Source organism: Mizuhopecten yessoensis, unplaced genomic scaffold (assembly GCF_002113885.1).
Source record: "Mizuhopecten yessoensis strain PY_sf001 unplaced genomic scaffold, ASM211388v2 scaffold11169, whole genome shotgun sequence".
NCBI classification, from domain to species: Eukaryota; Metazoa; Mollusca; class Bivalvia; order Pectinida; family Pectinidae; genus Mizuhopecten; species Mizuhopecten yessoensis.
In genome coordinates, this window is record NW_018408914.1 from 1,928,507 (window position 1) to 1,941,293 (window position 12,787).

Consider the following 12,787-nt stretch of genomic DNA (forward strand, 5'->3'; position numbering starts at 1 on the left):
AGACATTCCGAGCTTGACTGTCTATTAGACATTCCAAGCTTGACTGTCTATAAGACATTCCGAGCTTGACTGTCTATAAGACATTCCGAGCTTGACTATCTATTAGACATTCCGAGGTGACTGTCTATAAGACATTCCGAGCTTGACTGTCTATTAGACATTCCGAGCTTGACTGTCTATAAGACATTCCGAGCTTGACTGTCTATAAGACCTCCTGAGCTTGACTGTCTATAAGACATTCCGAGCTTGACTGTCTATTAGACATTCCGAGCTTGACTGTCTATAAGATATTTTAGTAAGGAAATGTTTATACACATTCTTAAATCCAAGACTGGTCATGTGTTGTTGGGGTGATAAATGTCATGCTTGCAAAGTTTCAGTTCATACAGGCTGATGTAAAACTGCATAAAAAGCCCAGGTAGTAAGAGCATAAAAACACCCCACCTACTCCGGCGGCCATCTTGACTTGGATTGAAGATATCCGCCTGTTGGCAATGTTGGTCTTCTAATCAGTCCCAACATTTCGATATGCGTAACCACGGACTATTGGGAGCCTCCATAGGAAATTTGAGAAAGCCCCCTTGAGTACTTTCCGAGAAAAAGCGCTATTAAACTTAACGCTCAAAACTCGAAGATATTCACGTGTCCGCCATTTTAGTTCCTCGACCAGTTCCAAAACTTTCATATCCGTAGCTACGGACCATTGGAAACCTTCATGTGAAATTTGAGAAAGCTCCCTCGAGTACTTTCTGAGAAATAGCGCTGATAAACGTTAACTATCAAATTCAATATGGCCGCCTGCCCGCCACCTTTGTCTTCTGATCAGTCCCAAAATTTGATACGCTCCACTTAAGACCATGGGAAACCTTCATGTGGAATTTTAGAAAGCTCCCTTTAGCACTTTCTGAAAAATAGCGCTAACAAACTTTAACTCTCAAAACTCCAGATGGCCGCCTTTCAGCAATCCTGTTTTTTTTTATCAATCCCAAAATCCGATATGCGTAACTAAGGCTAAAAATGTCAGAGTTTAAGACACCCTAATAATGAAAGGCCCTATTAGTTAACTAGTTTGATGTAAAGATAAGTTTTTTGAAGTTATCTTAAGCGGTTTTTATACGCCAGTCAAAAATTGTATGGGTGGGGTCCGTCTACACTCTGGTTTCCATATTCGCATAATTATTTAGCATATTATGCTTTGATTGGTCAATTTCCAAATTTCATTTCCCGCAAATTCACTTTCTTTAATATTCAACACCAACTGAGCTACCTGGTGGAAGGCAAATGACTCAGTCCAGTTCCACTATTCTGCACAAGAATAGTTAAGATACATGTGTCATATATAGAAAATTACTTTCTGGTTATGCATGCAAGATTAATGATGTGGTTTATTAATTTAAAATATATGTACACGGGTAAGGATATAATTTCAGTTACTAAATATATTCCTACCTTAAATAGCTTCAGTCTGCTTGTTGTGACAAATAAAAAGGACCCAGGCGATTGTATTTGTGCTGTACAATAACATCTGCCTGTATTCTTTCAACTTTTCTTCTCACAATTTTTTATCTTCTGAACCACTGATTGAAAGTAAACTAAACTTGACTTGAAGCCTTCATATCGATGGATGGTGGGGATACAAACCTGTACAAATGGAAGGACTAACCCCCAGGGAGCTGACAGGTTGGGCCCAAAAACAGGTTAAGTGGTTGAGATCCCTAACCTTTGACAAAACTCACAAGTTCCGAGTAAAAGAACAGATGAAAACACAAATAATAAAAGCATGCATGGCCGGCACCCATGGAGACTCAGTCCCTCGGTCATAATTTTGAAAAAATGAGATCCTAACACCTCACAACTATTATCGTAGAGCTGGGAAACTTACACACTTACAAACAGAACAAGCGTTTTGTTCATTTTCTTTGTGCAAATGATAACACTTACAACTTTTGACTTAAGCATGGTCCATTTAAAATCCTGACCCAAAAACTATTTACTTGCAGAGTTTAACATTTTGTTATTTAACTTTTTGTTCAAGCCATAACTTCTATGATTTTTATTTTAGGGCATTCTTACATCATGGATTCACATACTACTTAGCCCCTCATTTGCAGAGTTAAGGCCCTTTGTTCATCTTTGTAAACGCCATACCTAGAATGTCTAAAAAAAATCAACTTGGCACCACAAATTGAATAAACATACACATCTTGAAATGCTGGAGTGTCAAATACTACATTTAGGGCCCTCGGCCCTTTACTTGCAGAGTTATGGCCCTTTGTCCAAGTCTGGGGCAGCAAACCTTTATGGGCATATACATCAGGACAGGACAAATTGTAACCAACATATGTCAAGGAACGAAGCCCGAAATTAAGGGCCTCTGATTTTGAATTGTTTGTTGTCTTTTTTACAGGCCACAACTCAAACGTTTTGCGATTTTATGACCCACGCATTCCCCTTATTTAGATCAAGGCCCTTACTGTCTGGCCAAGATAAGCAATAACTTTTATGTGTTTGACCATGTACATGTACTAGATTACAGATACCATTTATGAAAAAGCATCATAGTGGAATGATGTGGACGTGCAAAATGCAAAATTCAAAGCTCCACCTAATTTTTCTGCTTGCTATAGTTCAGCTGCTTTACATGAAATGGCATCCAACTATTTTATTTGAAGTTCATGGAAGGTGGTGCCTCACATCCTGAAACAAGGTCACTGTGACCCCAATTTGACATTTGACCTTAAACTTGATTACAGAAATGATGGTTCCCAGACCATATCTTAGCTGCTGTTTCATAGATAAGCAATACACATTTCATATGCGAAGGGGGGTGTCACATTGTAAAACAAGGTCACTGTGGTTTCAATATGACCTTCACCTCCCGTACTAAAATATTGAGTTTTAGAGCATATCTCATAGTCTCAGCCACTGTTCAATGCATAGGAATCACACTTTGTGTATAGGCACATACTGAGAGGGCATGTGTGGGATCCCAAAGACAAGGTTACTGTGACCTCAATTTCACATTTGACCTTGAACTCGAGTACTGAAATGATGGTTCCCAGAGAATGTCTTGACGACTGTTTGATGAATTGCCTTCAAACCTTTTATATAGGAATATTATAGGATGGCGGCATATCCATCCTAAATTGAGGTCACATTGACCTCAGTTGGACCTTTCGATGACCTTGATCTCAAGTACTGAAATAACGGTTTTAGTGAAGCATATCTCAGCTGTTGTTAAAAGGTCAATTTGACTTTTGAACTCGATCTCAAGTACTAGCGAGATCTTAAATCTTTGTTTGCTGGACATGGAAAGACATTATAATGCACTATATGTACTAGTGCAACTATGATTGATTGTGGTCCTGTTGACCCATTGGGATTTATAAAATTTAAAGAGTAAAGATAACAATGCTATATAATACAATTGCTGGGCATGAACAGTTCACACTTATGCTACCACACTAGTTTCAGGGTTCAGCCCCTGACCCTGGGGATTTAGCCCAGCATTATGAAATTGAAATAGTGGAAATTGCAACTCTATAACCATACCTGACCATACTCCAGTACTTAAAAGAGAGGCATTGTTATTAAAACGCTTCTTTTCGGACAATTCTATTCAATTTCAATGCGCGTAAATTTATAGTTGATGACAATATTTCATTGATGACAAAAGGAAGCATAAGCCTTTTTTCTATATATACATTTGTACATTTATTTTCATAATCAAATCCATGTATTCATTTGGTCCTATACACGTGACCAGTCCTCAAAAACTCATATAGACTGCTTTTCCGGTGAACATCGATTTCTAAATATAATCTATATGGAAACTCCACGGAACCTGTAGCAGCGCATGCGCAGTTAGAACGGAACGCGATCTGTCAGTCGACAACGGAGAATGACTGCTGGCGAACGCTTCGCCTCCGTTACATCTGAAAATTTCCAAAAACTGCTCGAAGATAAAGATGCTGTTAACACCAAAAAAGGCCACCGAACACACAGTGTGTGTCCTCGATATTATCTTAAGGGAAAGAACCTTAACGATGTCTTCGAAAGCTATGATGCCGAACTGTTTAATTCAACCTTGGCGAGTTCCAGTCAAATATTAACAATACAAAATTGTATTGTTGAAGTATATAATAAAACAGTTATGGGCTTTTGTGCTGGTAAATATGATGTGATATGAACATGAAAAAATGATATTGTCCTCGGCTTCGCCTCGGTTAATATCGCTTTTTCAGGTTCATATCACATCATATTCATCAGCACAAAAAATCCATAATTGTATAATATATTATGTTTCGGTTAGCTTGTATAAATATATTATATTGATAAAAACAAGAAAATGTAGCAAAGCTACTGGACATTTTTTTTATATATTTAGATTGACTTACTAATAGTCCAACAACCACGAGGGAACGTCCCTTAGCACACACTGTTGTACACGTTTAAATGTCAATGATTTGGTAATAACGTCATCAACTGAGAGAGAGAGAGAGTAGGAGAGAAAAGGACAGTTCATGATTTATATAAAATATCAGTTATGCCTGCCGCGATTTTGACTAACAATGTACATGTACCTTTGGATAAAATAGTAACCGTCTTCTGCTTCCACATACACTTTTTATACGAGTGAAATCATATTCAACGGGAAAACAATTAAATTTCTATTTATTCCCGTCAGGCTACGCAAATATGCTACATCAGAAAAGCGCGGGAATTTGTAGCGGAAATTTTGACGCCAGGTTCTGATGCTTGACAATCATAGAGAGCGCCATTTTAAATGGACTACTCAATGCATTTATGTCCTTTGCTGCTATTAACTGGAAAGATTTACAAACGAAACGAATATCAGTTGAGCATTCGAGTAGTAACATATATAGGAACCAGACGACCATTTATTCTGCCGTCAAGCTTCATCTAAACTTGAAACTGAAAAATCTATGCATGATATCTCACTAGTAAAATGTAATAAATACGGACATCGTATGGTTCACTATCATACTTTTGTAGATAGTATGCGACCTCAATGTCCCAGAAGGCTTTCATGTATGGGGTTGCCCCAGAAGTGGACAAAGTGTTTACAGATCAAACCCCGGCGTAGTCTCGTTCAACCAGACTCTTGTTGCCTGCGCAAGCTACGCCGAATAGAGAGTCTGGTCATACCCGGTGCTTTCGTTTTGTGACATCTTAACGAGGCTTACCGAGATTCTGGTAATTTTTTTCATTGGTCAAAGGTTGACACATTCTTTTAAACTTTTAAAGTCAGAATTTGAATGGCCCAAAATTAAATTGAATATTTTGATTTATTAAAAAAATACCTGGAGATTTGACACATTTTCTAACATTGTTCTCAATAAAAGTGAATACACGGGTACTTCAGGAATGCATGTATAGGTATTTTTTCCATTAATTTCATTAGTCATTGAAATGTTTAATGGCGTTGATATAACGTCCGGAAACGTAAGTAAAAGCACAGCCCTCTGGTGATGGTAATTTCAAAGTACTGTGTTTGACAAGACTTTTGAATAACAAGTGATCAAGCGTCTGGTTGAACGAGACTAACCCCGTCGGCGCAAAGTGCCCCATAGGGTTTGAAAATTTCAACTTTCTTAACTGATTTAATAGTGAAAAAATAACTATATGAGACGTATGGGACATTCTTTCTTTTGGGAAAATTCCACATTTTATCCGGACGTTTGCCCAAACCTTCGCGGCGTCCATTTAAAAAAAGTCTTTATCATGGACATGCTTATTCCCGTGCCTTATATTTTCCCGCTCGGTACAAACGCTCAGGTGACCTGACACCTGCTCATCAAATTTACGGCGGCCATTTTTGAAAAGAGACTTTTCAACAAAAAGAGGCGGTCCGGAATTCTTCTACGTGAGAATTACCATTCCATTTTTCGGTCCGGGTCAGACAGTTTGTTGATTAGTTACACCCATAACCTACAAAATGGCGTCGCTATAGTGGGAAAATTTAAACAATCGAATTCCAAATATTTGAAAACCCCCACATTGATTAATTAATAAAATTCGGAATCACATGGTAACACCAAATAACTGGTAAACTTGTTATTTGAGTGGATCCTTGGGTGTCGTGACCATGAGGCACTGTTCAGGTGAGACCCAACAACTTTGACACATTGCTATTTCTTTGAATTAGCTATTGAATCATGTGTTTTAAACACTATTCATATGATTAAAATATCATTAGCATACTGTATGCTAATGATTTTTTTATCATATGAATGGCAGTTTCTTTTTACTAGTACAGGAACCAGGAATTTTTTTCTTCATTGAAAATTAAAAGCTACCAGAATGTTGAACCTTGAAAAGTCCAAAAAACATTTGAAAATGACTAAGTCATATTTTACACGCATTTTCCCCAGCATGGTTTCCGCATTTGCGTAAAAGTTAAGTAAAAATAAAAAATCCACACATTTTCCACATTTTTCCACACTCGCGGAACAACTACGTATTTTGTAGGTAATGGTAATTCCTGGGTCATAACTTTGAAAAACTTGAGGTCCTCAAATCACCTCACAACTAATATCGTAGAGCTGGGAAACTCAAAATTATACTTATTTAAACGACGTTTTATGAATAACCAAAAGGTCCGGGACGAGTGCATTTGGCTAGTAACATGCAGGCATGAAGGGCTACCAAGTTTGTTCAAATGAATGACCTTCGCCCATATTCAAAGTCACAAGTGTTCTTTTGAATGACTTTGAGTCGTGAAACTGATATTTTGCCTGTAGATTTATTTTACAGTTGTGAGATTAATACCAGCTGAACGATGCAGGCCCATTGTGCCTTTTGTTCAAATGTATCATTCACATAAAAATATTTTGTAAAATCAGCATACCTATCTACGTTAATCTACGTCAAACATTATTTCAGAAAAAAGCCGTTTAAAGATAAAAAAAAAAAAGATTTCACTATCGGTATATGCGTATACCTTTCTGTGTCACCATTCAAACCATGTGTTGGTCTATGAGGCGATATAAACTTAGATCTATATGGAGGTTTTGGAATTTAACAGTAAAATGATGTGCGTACAAAGCGTCATAATGTGATCTTGAACAGTTTTTGAGTTAAAGCCCGGAAACATTACCGGACGGAAGCACGGAGGGACAGACTCTTCGTTTGTTGGGTATTCTAACTTGATCTACTATATATGAGGGGATTTGTTAATTGAATTTTATCCATGGTCTTGTCATGACTTCACTGTCCAAGGAAGCTAATCCTCTCATAGCCGTGTGTTCAGTTTGAAAACTTACAACATCCCAATCGGATCACTCGCCCTTTTCAATTGTATGCCTGAGAAATGGCCAATAGTGAGTGGTCCAGCAGATTGCTACAACTCATCGGGCGTTTCCGTATCATCCTCAAGGCAATAACCGAGCCAATCTGATGCTAAACAGAAGAAAAAAGAAGTCGACACATTTTCGGAAAACACTTGTGGAACACTGCTTTTCCAAAATTAACATAACAAATTAATTCCCCCTCCCTTTACCAGGCTTATTTCCCTCAGCTTCGCCTCGTAAAATGGAGGCTGGTTATATGGAATCAGAAGCTTTCTATATCTCATACTTATTTTGTACAATACATCGGTATGTGTAGGCGTAGTGCTATACCGTAGGTGTAAACTGATTTAGGTATGTGATATGTCTATATAATTATGTTTTCATTGAATTGAATTGCATTGATGGAATTAAATTTTCAAATGTCGCTAAAAATCATTAAAAGTTATTCTTGTTAATTTGCGTGTTAGTCTCCATTCGACTAAGCCACGTACACAGCAGATCAGGCTGTGTGCAGAGTTAACTCGAACAATGCCGCGCATGCATGGATAATAAGTGTATATTATACACACACGATTTACAATCGCCCTTGTCAGCGCTACACGGTTTAGGTTTTAACCACTTCAAGTGACGGCAACATGGGTGAGCGCTGAATTGTCAGTATAATGGTAATTTTAACTGTCTGAATGGTGAGATGACAGTTACTGTTGGAGACAGGTATAAACAGCCGTACACACGTAGGCTTTCTATTGTCTATATACCTTTGAAGAAACAAAAAAAATATCAAATCAGGAAGTCGATGCCTTAATGTATCGAAATGTAATTTTTTGATATTTCACACGTGTCTGATACGGTGGCTAATAAACGACAAGGAAATTACTAGATTCCCCAGCAGTCAAACAATACTAGACGGTCACAAATCAGAGGTATACCAAATATCATATAATTTTTATGTGACTAGTTGAAGACAAAACAAAAACATGTAGTTACTAAATTTGTATATAGCATTATAATTTTAACTCAATAACCCAAAATATGTAATTTAAATTGTTCCATGTGACATATTCACAAGTTTGAAGGCTATTGCCTTTGGTATAAAACACTGGTTATTTCTCTCAGAACAATCTACATACAACTTTTGTTACAGTAAGAATTATATTATATTTGACTTTAGTACTCAACTATTCACACTGAACAATGCAACGATCTACTTTATGACTCCAACCCATACATTAGAAAATGCCCACATAGATATGCGTATAACGATGGTTTATGTCTGTTACATTTCTTTCAAATTAAAAATAGGGCATAAGAACGATCAACATACAAAGAAAATATTAAGAAAATTTAATACTTGATAATTACTAATGTCAAACTTTTCTGGTATATCCATTTTCAGGTAATGAGATTAAGTCGCCTTCAAGCATCAACTAGCGAAATATTGTGTACAGTGTACGTAGCAACACTGTGTGGTGACCTCTATCGCCTCTTCGCTGATTTATGAACATATTCCCTTTCCTTGTCGTTTGGTCTTTACATTTACCGCCGCGTGTGGAATATCAAGTTTATAGAATGTTTATAGCACTTGTAATTGTATTGTGTACATGTTCAGTTTTTAAAAAGTGTACATGTACATTAATGTGTTATATTGTAGTTGTATTGTGTACATGTACAGTTTTTAAAAAGTGTACAAGTACACAAATGTCTTATATTGTAGTTGTTTGGTGTCGGCTGCTATCGGCCATCGTAGATTCAAACTCTATATGAAGCAGACTTGGCTGACTGCATCACAGTGTCTGGTACAATAACGAAGCTTTAACATTTTATCATGGAACCAACGTAATATCATACTCCCGACTAATTACTACTGTATTATATATTACTCTGACTAATAATCGTATTCCGGACAGGAAACTAATCCGGACAATATCCTACCCTATTCCGGACTATATACGACCGTTTTCCGGACTATAAACTACCGTATTCCGGATTATAAAGTACCGTATTCCGGACTATATTCTACCGTTTTCGGACTATAAACTATCGTATTCCGGATAATAAGCTGTGGTATTCCGTACTATATAGTACAGTAGTCCGGACAGTATACATATCCCTACCGTATTCTGGAATATATACTACCGTGTTCCGGCCAATACTCTTTTCTCACGCGGCGGCCATCTTGAATCTAAAACGAGGCTGAGGGCGCAGAAAATGACCGTCAGGATGGATCCTTCGGACAGCTCCTGGTCCAAAAATTTGAAAAGCGTCCCGGAATTGACAATTTCGTCAATAGAAAGTTGGGCAAACTCGTCGGCAAAGGTCCCACGGTCCCAACAGAAGAAAGGCTATAGCAATTTTGCTGAGAGTTATGTGCATGACATTGAAGGTTAGCTACGTGTATGAGTGAACCTACCTATTTTTTACTTTCGTTTTGTCAGTAGATCGAGACATCTTGGTCGATGCAAAAAAATAAGTATCCGTCAACTGATCGTGCTTCAGACGTTTGTGATATTTATATAATCCCATGATACAATGGTACACGTGCATTTCATATATAAAAAAAAGACTCGTTTTTTTCCAGTAAAAGCAAGCACAGACGGGTGTTTTCTACAATGTAAATGTTTTCCCTCCATGAGGAAAAACATCGATGCCTACCGTTTAAAAGTGAGGAAACAGTTTTCGTTTACATACGTTGATTTTTGTTTTCCTTTTTGTCTTGGTGATCGACACCATTGCATGTTGTTGTTTTGGTGTATATGTAACAATTCTATCCTGGCCAATGGCAATGGGGAAGCTATTAATACTGAACTCATATCTATGCTGTTGAAAATATACTAGGCCTTATGCGTATGAATGCATAGAAAATACTCTTAATTTGATAAACAATTCAGACAGTGTAGTTACTATTGAATATAATTCCATTTTATGACATTTAAGTTGCATAACAATTTACATTCACAATAATTATTATCAAATAAATATACTCATTTATTTCCATGACTAAATAGGAGAATTGGTCAAATGTGCTTTGTTTCTTTGATGTGTGAATTAAATAAAGCAATATGAAACAGAAATGATGTTTAGATTTTTATTTACAGCACAATACATTTTCCCATATAGCAGGGGTGTTCATTTGAAAGCAACCTATATTTCCTGTTTGAAAACAAAATTTCATTACATCTGCACAATTTATTTTGTGCATACAATCATTGAACTTCAAAATCTTGATCCACTACTTTTAAATCCACATACCATTACGGTAAATTCATCTGAAAAGACACCATATAGGTGCATGCCAATAAACTTACTGAAAATCATATGAATCAGTTTCTTGTAGTACCTTCAGATGCAAGTTATGAATTTTTGCAACAGAACAGGAATTTTTTTTTTTTAATTTGAAAGATTAAATTTTAGTCACTGAATTATTGAAGTATTTTGTTTTTAATGTCACATTTTGCAAATAATGTTGTCAACACACTATGACTCCAATAATTTTGCTGACCACAACAAAGTTCAGATTAAGTGCAGATAAACCTGTGTTTTTGTTTTAAGATATTTTGTTACATGTATATAAGGTTAGTAATTACCTTGGATAAAATTATATCCGTGACAAAGTTTGTGATACATCAACTAAAGGAATGATCAAATTATCTTTTATCAGAAACACAATTTTTCCTGCATTGTTCCTGATCATCTTGAGTTTGAAGATTGTATTGTTTTTCGGATTATAAAATATCTTATTCCGGACTATGTACTATGGTATTCCGCTACGTATATCATATAGTTTTGCTCCGGGCTACCGTCGGCACCTTTTGCCAAAAAAAATGTTTGTTTTTAAAAATCTGGAAAAAAAAAGGTTTCCATCATTTATCTTCAGACACCGGAGTAACGGGATATGCAGAATCCACATATAGATGTGGATGATCGGGGGGATCAGACTAGTACATTTCTGTACAATGTCCTCCATACTAAAAATTAGAAATAAAACGAAGGCTGTATCGGCTACGAGGCTAAGGAACTTTGTCACAGTACGGTATGAGCTGGTGTGGATTTGGTTACCCACGGTTGTACAGCCACAACAATGTACCATTACGTACGCAGTAGGTTGACTCCATTCTTGCCTGTTATAGGCCTAGCCCAAGTTGTTCCGGAACAATCACCGTACTCTAAGTCTAAACCGGAAGAGAAGATTTCAAATATCAATATCACTATAAGTGACGTCACGAAGCAGTCGCTCCCAGCTGATCCATTATCAAGAGAAATCTGAAATATACTTTAAGCTCTATCAGCAATATCTATCTCTATGATACACTAATATTGTATTTTTATTCACGTAGTGGCAGAAAAAAAGATCTTATCATCCGTGTAATATTTATTTACATTTGCATGGCATTGTCACTATATATATATAGCCTCTTTGAAAGCTGTGTCGTTGATGGGACTTTGATTACCATGCAGCACGTACGAGACACAATTCTTAGAGTATTAATACAACACTGACCGGAACTACAATATCCAATGTAAATAAACATGACGGCTGCTGAACTATCGCTGGGCATTGTGAGACTTGACAATGTCATTGCAAATTTATGTGCAAAATAAAAAATAAAAAATACTTTTATTACAACAAAAACAAGATCAAGGTCTGCAATATCGTACAAAATGCACATCGGTTGAAATCACCAATGCCGACAATGGAAACAATTTTAACACTCATGCAATATATCAGAAATATCGTCTGTTACACTGCACTGATCAACAGGGGTTCGTTACACACATATTCTATAGACCTACTGACACATACATGTATGTTACAGACCTACTGATATGAGTCACAGCATTCATAAATGTGCTCCGTCGCAAGTTCAATCACTTCAAACGATATCAGTTTCACGCGTCTCGCAGCCACGGTTTCCTCAGTTTCTGACGACATGTTAAATAACGAGGCTGTTATAGAATCTACCGACTGTAGTCAGATTCCCATACAATCAACAAATAAATTCACGTCTGGATTCTTCACAAAATGAGCAAAGAGAATTAACTTCCAAAAATAACTCCCTTGTGGAGGGCAGGGTCGGATTTACGGTGTTCATTGTATTTATCCATGCGCGAAATTTGTTCCAGGGAAAAATCGAAACAATTTCAGATCTAACTTTCAGCTCAGGGTTCTATTATGTAATCATCCCATTCTATAGACATATCATACGCAATTGCATTGAAACTGAATTGTGGAATAAAATTGAAGTGTTTGTTAAAATTTCAAAGTACTGCTTTGTTTGCTAATCATCACGCGACAACACGCTGTTCCAACTATTGAACGAATTTGTGTGGACTGTTGATAAGGCGGGATATTTAAATTTCAAATATAAATTGTAAGTTAAAAAAGAACATATGAGGCAGAGTAAACGTAAATATAAGTATTGAACTGTTATTGTATGGTATTTATGATATATTTGAATGACACAGCTTTGCAAACA